At 39.1% G+C, this 10496-nt stretch overlaps 1 pseudogene; it reads right to left on the bottom strand.

Moving 5' to 3' along the window:
* Positions 1-1550: 1550 nt before the first annotated feature.
* On the bottom strand, positions 1551-1669 carry LOC120595779 (uncharacterized; annotated as a pseudogene).
* Positions 1670-10496: the final 8827 nt, after the last annotated feature.

The following is a 10496-nucleotide window of genomic DNA, read 5'->3' as shown; positions in this document are numbered from 1 at the left end:
GGATTCCCGTGTCGTACAAGAGTAAGCTAGCACTAGCACCCTCACTGCTCCGTCAGTGACAGGGAGCATCCTGTGGGAAGCGTGGCCTAGCAGTGAATAGTGGTGAATCCAGACGGTTGGCAGCTAGGACTCCGTCAGTTGTGCTTCCTACAGCCAGTTCTCCGGAGGGGATTCTGAGCAGAGCATTTCTATGGCTGCACCTCTTGTACCACACGGACCCACTTCTTGCAGGTTTGGGAGCTTGTAGGTTTGGGGAGCAACTCTTTTATGATTTCCATGTACCTCTCTTGGAAGAGGGAGTTTGGTCAGATGACCACTCATCCTCTCTGCTTTCCATCATTCCATCACCTTAGCAGGTCTTGGTGGCTTACCTGGTGATATGACCCAAACCTTCATTCCTGGGTATCTGAACCCTGGGTAATCATACCCTTTTGAGGCTGCGGTTGCTACACACATCCATGCACAAGTGCAGCGAGCAAAGGCATACCAATGGGCACTAAATGGATTGCCTGTGTTCTACATGTATTTCTCCCATCCCACCCATTCCTGCAGATTGAAATCAATTACCCCTGCCGGGAGGGTGACTGCTCTCCTGGCCTGCTGGTCCCTAGACATAAGAAGCCCAAAGTACCTTGGTGGCAGTCATAGCATGTAGTTCAGTAAAAGTTTTGCTGTGTTTCCTAACAAGAGTGCCACCTTTTATGACCAATACTTCCAACCCCGCAGAGCCCAGAGTTTAAGGAACAGGAAACAGAAGCTTCCAGTGGGTTCACTAGACATGATGATAATTGCAGCCACTCCTCTCTCAAGTTTCTCAGAGCGATATAAAGGTTTGTGATTCTACGTGTATACTGCATCCTGTAAGATAGTACCCCATCTTTTCAGCATATGGCACCTGAGCTGGTGTTTACATTGTATCTTTAGTAGACTAGTGATCTATGAGACTGCATGTTTCTGGATTGCATGTATGTGATATGACTAGTGAATCCTATGGTTGGGCCTACTCTCTCACCCCCGTTGCTGTAAAATAGGTCACCTAGATAAGCGGTCCCCAACCTTTTGGCCCTAGGGACCGGTGCTCCTATGAGAATCTAATGCCTGATCTGAGATGGAGCTGAGGCGGTGAAGCTAGTGCTGGGGAGCAGCTGCAAATACAGATGAAACTTCGCTCACTCACCACTCACTTCCTGCTGTGCAGCCCGGTTCCTAACAGGCCCCAGTACCAGTTTGTGGCCCGGGGGTTGGGAACCCTTGCCCTAGATGAACACTATGTGGGATTCATTATTGTGAATTTGGCATTCCAGTAACACCCAAATAGTGGTGCTGGCTGAAGCATTGTGGCTCTGGTAGCTGGGGATACCAGATTAGGTATTCCTGTGAAGGTGAATTGCTGGACCTTCGAGGGTCAAAAGGATCCACTGTAGTCAAGTTGACACCAATTGGCCTATTCTGTTTTTTTTTTTTTTTTTTTAGGCGAGGCAGCCCTTGGTTGACCTCACAGATTGCAAGGACCTTGTCAGCTTACAATCCCTTATTTTTTCTATTTTTTATGTCTACGGCACCTGGTCTTCCTAGGTGGTCTCCCATCCAAGTACTAACCAGGCCCGACCCTGCTTGGCTTCTGAAATCAGACAGGATCGGGCTTGTCCAAGGTAGCATGGCTGTAGACTGGCCTGTTCTAAAGGAATAGTGCTATATTGGGGCATAGATTGGACAGTCAGATCAGCTTTGGTAAGTGAGAGGGCCAGCCATTGACCACTGCTCAGGAATCTCGCCTAAGGCCACTTCTACATAAAATGATGGCCATGCACTTTATTCACAGATCTACCCAGAGCTCAGTAGCATGCTAGGAGCTATTTCTCAAAAGGCATAATTTTCTGCTGTAGATGGCATGGCCTTACTCTGGAATCCTAGAGTTTTGGGTTGTGATTCTCCCACTGGGGCTTGTCGTAAACCACACTGCATCTTTTACTTCCTGTAATGCTTTCTGCACCATCGGGTCTGTTGATCTTGTGACACAAGCTTCAAGGCTGCACGCGCCACAGCCTAGACCTGCTGCAGAGCCATTTCCTGCTCTGGGCCCCATGCAGATCTGGTAGCTTTCCGTATCACCCAACATATGAGCCAGAGCAGTAGGTATTCCTAGGTGTGGAATGTGTCGTCTACAGAACTCAAAGGGGCCTACCAGGCACAGTGCTGCCTTCCAGTGCAGCAGTTATACTTTAGAAGAGAGATCATAGCATGGCCTTGATCACTGGACCTCTAAACCATCACTGATGTGATAAAGGAAGATCGCTGAACCTTCACAGGATTAATTTCTCATCCTCTTGACCTCCTGTGTCTTGCCAAGGCTTCCAGCACACTAGCCATCTTTTGTTTGTCTTGTCAAATCAGTAGTATGTCATCAATGTAATGGACAAATGTCATGTTCTGTGGGATGTCCAGTGATTCCAGATCTCTTTAGACTATGAGAGAGTTCAGGAGAGTTAACAGCCGTAGCGCACAATTAAATGAATATTGTTCATTCCATGTAAATGTGAACTGATCAGCTTTTCTAAACATTTGCCAAATCAATAGCTGTATACCATGTACACGAGGCCTAGCAACGGTACTGTGTCCAGCACAGCAACTGATCGGGGCTACTACTCAACCATTTGTAGTGGCCTACGTTATATTCTCCAGAATCCAACTAGTTTGTGCAGAGGTAAGATGGGCAAATTAAATGAAAGTATGAAAACAACCACACCGCTACCCACTGCCATCTTTTAGGTCCTTAACAGCACTAATTTCCCCTATCTTATCCACCCCGATGCAATATTGTTTTTGATTTAAAATATTGTTTGGAGGGATGGAGTGGGATTTAAAAGGTTTTTACTTGTTTTTCACCATTATCACAGCTCCTACCCTACAGGACAAGGAGTCAATATGGCAGTTATTCCAACTGTGTCATTTCCAATTACACACCGGAAAACGGAGGAAATGGTAACTGAGTATGTCCTTAGACCTAGTAGACCTAATGTAAGTTAGACTTTAGATATCTAGTTATTAAATGACCCCCATAAGCTGTTGTTTTAACAGGGTTGTGGTGACTCTTCAGATCTTTGGGAATCAAATGTCAGCTCAGACCCTGGGTTCACTTGTCTTTGGAATATCTGGGTATCCCCAGTGCAGTTACCTGAACAAATGACCATAGGTCCTTTTGGGGAACCATTATAGCATTTACTTGCTATGGTTTTACAAAGTCCTTCCATGGACCGAACCACCTCTTCAGTCAGTGGTTCCACATAAGAAAATTGGCCTAGGTCTGTCTGATAGCTGAGCAAGAGATTGTGTCTTTTTGTTGTGACTACACTCAGCCCCCTAATTCTCCATTCTTGCCTGTTTCTGGTGGTAGAAATCAGGAGTGTCCTCATTGGATGTCCATGTGTTTTGCCTCAAGGACACCATACTTCTCACTGCTTCCACAGCTCCCTGCAGACTAAGGCTGTTTGGCTGCTTCTCCAACCTTGCTGATCATTACAGCATCCTGGCTTCTGACGGTTTGGCACAACCACCTGGCCTCTATTGCTGGCATGTATTTGGGGATGAGGGCACAATCACCACGGAATTTAAAGAGCCCAGCTCTGTGACTGCCTCTCACCATCATCTCTGGCCTTCAGAGGAGAAATTACTGAGTTTTTCGGTGATGTTAGTGCTTCTCTTACTAGCATGCTCCTATTGACCTTAGCCTTCCAGGCTTTCTCATGGAACAGAGTCTGATGATCTTCTGGCCCTACATAATACATCTGTCCAGCACGCCGTCTTCCCTCAGCTCTTTGTTTCTTCCTCTACAGGCCGCTAGGGCAACACAGGTGTGTTCCGCTTTGCTCAACGTTAACCAGCACTTTCTCTAGGCTTCTGAGAGCCACCCTAGCAGTGAGTTTGCCCCATCCCCTGGGGTCCTTGCCAGGGTGCTGAATCCCATGACATAGAAAGTACCACCAATTTGATGCATTCTTCCTTTTTCACTGTTACATTCCTGCCCCCTTGATCTGTAACTCTGAAATCCTATGTCTGCTCCTCATCTTTGTCTGCACTTTTCACTGCAGGAGGTGAGGCCTTCTTTATAAGCTAGCAAAGAGTCTGGTCTCTGGCTCTCATACTTGGCCTTTAATTATTAATGGCCCTCAATTTCTCATTATTCCTCTGCATGGTACCAATGCAACTTAATAATCAGCAATTGCTGTCCTTATAGACACTGTGCCCCTCATATCTTTCAAATACTTGTATCATCACACCTGTACAACTAGTTCCCTCCACCAGGACATTTTCCTAGGTCATCGCTGCTGAAATATTCAGCAATCAGGCCACTCAGGATAGGGCCGTATTTTATCAGTCAGGCAGTGAATGAGCCTATCTCCAAACACCAACTTGACTGCCTACTTTCCTGAACCACTCCTAGTACCACCTGGTTGTGTTCAAGTTCTCTGAGGAACAGCCACCAAAACAGAGTTAGACAAGCAAGAGATTTATTGGAGGAACTGTCTGTGAAGGATAGAAGGAAGGAAACAGGAGTAGATAGAGCCTTGCAACTGTATTGTAGGCTTGACACCTGTGACAGGAGAGAGGAAAAGGAGGAGGATTGGGTAAGGAGAGCCTGAAACTAAAGTACAATTCTAAGAAAGCTTTAGCCGAGCCAGTGGGGAGTCCTTTAACCAAAGTTGCTTATTAGAGAAGTCCTAAATCCCAAAGGGATGGGGCCAGGACTAAGACCCCTGCTGTGCTTGGTCATTGGCTGGAAACAGCTGAGGAAAGTGTAGCTTTGGTGGGAGCCTGGTGGTGAATGGGGGTGGGGTGTTTGCAGCTGGGGTTCTGGATCAACTATGCTCCCCACAGCCAATCCTCTTGAAGGAGATCTGAGTGGCACATTTCTGTGGCTGCCACAGCTACTCACTTTTATATCCATTGTCATTATGACTTAGCATCTATTTGTATTTCTGTATAGGGAATCTCAGATCATTTAATAAGTACACAGCAATTTTTTACTTATCCCAAATTTAATGTAAGTGAAAGTGCATTTCATTTGCAAAATGTTATTTAAAATATTGGTCTTAAGTGATAGTGACTTAAGTGATATTAACTTATTATTGGCCTTAAGTGATATTAACTGTCATGGAATTGGAAGTGACCATGGGAGAGAAAGGAGCCAAGCTCACCACTTAGCACTTGGCACATAGTGGGTGCTCAATAAATGTTTGTTAACAACAAAAACAAAAAAACAACCCATACTTATGTTTCTGGTGGAATATTTACTATATAGTTTCATAACTTCTAAATCTTTTGTCCTCCATAAGCCTGAGAATGCAGAATATCCATATTTAAGGAGAGTGCCTTCTTAAAATACATATGTCCTGAAATGTTATGAAATATATTATTCATGTGCATGAATAAAAACATGATTCAATTTTTTCATGATGCTAATATAAAAATGTATTTGATAAAAAGTTGGTTCAATTCAAGTCATTGAACTCTGTATCATAACTAGTTAAATTCACCTTTAGGAAAATATTCAAGCTACTTTTGTCATCTACACTATGCCTCAATTTGCATCAATCAATTGAAATAATTGATTAAAATTATTTAAAATATATCTGTACACAAAAATGTAGTCAAATATTTAAAGTTAGGCAAATGAATGTTACAAAATACCCTTCTGATTTTATTGTTTTGTGAAGAGTAATCACTATAAATGAAACAGGACCCAACCGTGATTTTTAGGGGATGGAGGATGCTAGTGCATATATCAGATCATGCAGTTAAGAAACAAAGCCCCAGTTTGCCCCTATGTTTGATTTGTTTTCAGCCATGATATGTTTATTTATTCTTTAATTTTACAAAACATGAAGAGGACCACAGATTTCTGGATTTATTAAAGGGAATGGGCAAGGTGTTTCAATGGTGGAAAAACATTATTACAAGATTTTGGCTTCTTCACAAACCATCTGACAAAACATCTGACCACTTTTGAAAGTTTAGATAGTTGCTATCATCCTTTTTCATTTTTACTTGAGAGGAGCGTAGAAGGGGAACAGTGGAAGGTGAATGGTCACTGACTTTACTCTCATGTCTGATGACTGAGTTCTCAACTTGAAATCAAAGGAAGGTGTTGATAAAATGAATGTACAGGATAAGCTTTTTTTCAGAGATATAATTGACATGTAACATTAGTTTTAGGAGTACAACATGATGATTCAATATTTGTATATTGCAAAATGATCACCACGCTAGGTCTAGTTAACACCCATCACCATACATAATTACAGTATTTTTCTTGTAATGAGTTTTGAAATTTTCTCTCGTAACTTTTCAAGTATACAATACAGTATTATTAACTGTAGTCACCGTGCTGTACATTACATCCCCATGATGTTGTTTATCTAGTTTGTATGTTTTGACCACGCTCACACATTTTGCCTCCCCACAAGGGCTAGTCCAGCCACAGCATTGGTTATTGATAGGCACACAATCTGTCCTCAAGGTCAATCCATGTTGTTGCAAATGGTAAAGTTTATTTCTTTTTTTAAGGCTGAATAATATTCCATTGATATATATATATCACATACATAGACATAACATTTTTCTATCCTTTCATCTGTGGATGGACAATAAGGTTGCTTCTAAATCTTGGCTATTATGAATAGTGCTGTACTAAACATAGGTGTGCATATATCTCTTCAAGATCCTGATTTCAATGACTTTGGATATATACCCAGAAGAGCAATGGCTGGGCAGTATGGTAGTTCTATTTTTAATTTTTTGAGGAAACTCCGAAAATATTCCAAAATGGCTGCACCAGTATACATACCCACCAACAGTGTACAAGGGTTCCTTTTTCTTCACATCTTCACCAACACTTGTTATTTCTTGTCCTGTTTTGTTTTGTTTTTTGATAATAGCCATCCTAAAAACTAAAAAGTGTGAGGTGATATCTCATTGTGTTTTGTTTATTTTTTTAAACTTACTAGTCTACCTGACAACTGTAGGTAGTCTTAATATCAACTGCAGCATGCATTTAAATTGGAAAGATTAGAATATTAACATTTAGGAAGTGTATTATAAACAACCACTTGGATATTGCTATTGCTTACAATTTGGGCTATTTTTTTAATGTTACAATTAAGATCTTGTATATATCTTTTTATACTTGTCTAAACATTTCCTTCAGATAAAAATCTTGAAAGATTGCTGAGCAAAGAGTTAAAGGAAATTTTAAAGCTTTCAATACACATTGCCAAATTGCCACCTAGAAATTAGTCTGAATTTACAGCCCTGATCAGAAATGAGAGTGCATATTCCCCCATGTCCTTGCCAAAATTGGTTTTATCATTTAAGAAAATTTTATTTTTAATTATAGTTGACACACAATATTATATTAGTTTCAGGTGTACAACATACTAATTCAATATTTATATACCTTACAAAGTGGTCACAATAAATCTAGTAACCATCTGTCACTGTACATATGATATTATTGACTCTGTTCTCAATACTGTACATTATATCCCTGCGACTTATTTTATAGCTGGAAGTTTGTACTTCTTAATCCCCTCCCCTTTTCTGTCCAACTGCCCCTGCCTCCCCTCTGGTAACCATCCGTTTGTTCTCTGTATCTAAGAATATTTTGTTTGTTTGTTTTATAGCTTCCATATATTAGTGAAATTATACAGTATTTATCTTTGTCTGACCTATTTCACTTAGCATAATTGTGTTGCAAATGCCAAACTTTCAGTCTTTTTTGGCTGAGTAATATTTCATTGTATACATGTACCACATCTTTATCCATTCATCTATCAGTGGACACTTAGACTGCTTCCATATCTTAGCTATTATAAATAATGATGCAATGAATGTAGGGGTACATGTATCTTTTCAAATTAGTGTTTTCATTTTATTTGGATAAATACCCAGAGGTGGAATTGCTAGGTTGTCCAGTAGTTCTGTTTTTAATTTTTTGAGGAATCTCCATATTGTTTTCCATAGTAGCTGCACCAATTTTCAATCCTACCAACAGTACACAAGTTTTCCCTTTTCTCCACATCCTCGCCAATACTTGTTATTTGTTGTCTTTTCAATAATAGCCATTTGATAGGTTTGAGGTGATACCTCATTGTGGTTTTTACAAATTTTTTTTTCAATTATAGTTGACATACAATATTATTAATTTCAGTTATATAATACAGTGATTAGACATTTATATATATATATATGACAAAGTAATTACCCTAATAAGTCTAGTACCCATCTGATACCATACATAATTATTACAACATTATTATCAGTTTATAATCCCTGTGCTGTACTTTACATCTCTGTGACTGTTTTTATAACTGGCAATTTATACGAATTTGATTTGCATTTTCCTGGTGATTAGTGATGTTCATGTTTCATGTGTCCGTTGGCAATATGTATGTCTTCTTTGAAGAAATGTCTACTCAGGCCCTTTGCCCATTTTTTAATTTTTTATTTTTGATGTTAAGTTGTATGAATTCCTTGAATATTTTAGATATTAACCCCTTATCGGATGTATCATTTGCAAATATTTTCTTCCATTCAATATCTTGCCTTTTGTCTTGATGATTTTCTTTGCTGTGCAAAGTTTTTTAGTTTGAGGTAGTTAATTTGTTTATTTTTGCTTTTGTCGCCTTTGCCTGAGGAGACATGTACAAAAAAAATATTGCCAAGACAGATGCCAAAGAGTTTACTGCCTATGTTTTCTTCTAGGATTATTATGGTTTTGGGTCTTACATTCAAGTTTTGAGTTACTTTTGTGTATGATATAAAATAGTGGTCAAGGTTCATTCTTTTGCATGTGATCACGCATTTTTGTTAGCACCATTTTTTGAAGAGACTATGCTTTCCTTATTGTATGTTCTTATCTCCTTTGTCATAGATTAATTGCCCATATATGCGTAGGTATTTCTGGGCTCTCTATTCTGTTTCATTGCTCTATGTGTATGTTTTTATGTCAATAACATTAGTTTTGATTACTATAGCTTTGTAATATGGTTTGAAATCAGGGAATGTAATACCTCCAGCTTTGTTCTTCTTTCTCAAGATTGCGTTGGCTATTCGGGGTCTTTTATGGTTCCATACAAATTTTAGGATTGTCTGTTCTAGTTCTGTGAAAAATGTCTTTAGAATTTTGATAGGGATTACATTGAGTCTGTAGATTGGTTCGGGTGGTATCGACAGTTTAACGGTATTCTTCCAATTCATGAACATGAAGCAATTTTCATTTATTTATGTCTTCTTCAATTTCTTTCATTAATGTCTTTCAATTCTCAAAGCACAGGTCTTTCATCTCCTTGGTTAAATTTATTCTTAGGTATTTTATTCTTTTGATGCAGTTGTAAATGGGATTGTTTCTTCAAATTTTTTTTCGGATGGTTTGTTATTTGTGTATAACAACACAACTAATTTTTATATATTGATTTTTTTATCCTGCAATTTTACCAAATTTATTTATTAGTTCTAATAGTTTTTTGGTAGAGTCTTCAGGGTTTTCTATATATAATATATTATGTCCTCTAGCATTTTTAAAAAGTATAAAATAATGTTTAAAAAAGAAAAAGAACACTTGGTACAAATATTGCAAAGAAGAGAAATCACTTTTGAAATGAGTTTTATTCCTCTCACATTGAACTTGAGTTTAATTTTTTAAAAACCTTACTTTTTGCCTTAAAATGTTTAAGAACAGTCTGGATTTAAGCTCCCAGTTACCTGGGAGCTGGGTCTTTTACCTTTAGTTCTGTGGGCAGTTTCATCTCCCTGGGGGCATTTGACTGATGTCTGGAGATATTTTTTATTGTTATGACCATGTCGGGTAGAGGCTTGTTACTGTCATCTAGGGGATGCTGTTAAACATGCTATAATGCATAACACAGCACCCCCACAGCAAAGAATTATCTTGCCCAAAATATCAAGAGTGCCATTGTTGAGAAACCTTGTTTGCTTTAGTTAAATTTAGCCAAGCCACTATAGAAATAACAACAGCTATCCTTATTTTTTTTAAATCAAAATTCAAAAGTGAAAAATTTAAGCAGTTCATAATTCATTAAGAAATAAAAAATTCCAAGTAGGAAACTCATTATCTAGCAATATCTTATCCTTACGGGCAATAAGAATGAGCCTAACAGGAAAGAGCCTCCTTCCTTTAAATCCTCTCCCTGAGCAATTGATTCCAGTCACTGAGGCCAATTTTCAAATGATTTACAAAGTTAAGCAGAATGGAAGTTTACCTAACTTTATTTTTCTTTCTTTTTCACCACTTGACTCTGGTCTTTCTCTTTTGCTGTTTTTCTTGCTCATGTTTTGGCTGATCTAAAATCTGGTTGCACCTTGGCCCAGTGAATGTCAGTGTATATACCATCAAATATATGAAATGACCATAGTGTGGTGTCTGCCTGACCTCTTGTCAGGGCTCTGGGTATGACTGACTTTAAGGGAAGTACCACCTG

The sequence above is a fragment of the Pteropus medius genome, unplaced genomic scaffold, assembly GCF_902729225.1.
Source record: "Pteropus medius unplaced genomic scaffold, Ma_sr-lr_union100, whole genome shotgun sequence".
Lineage (NCBI taxonomy): Eukaryota > Metazoa > Chordata > Mammalia > Chiroptera > Pteropodidae > Pteropus > Pteropus medius.
This window is presented reverse-complemented; position numbering and strand designations above follow the sequence as displayed.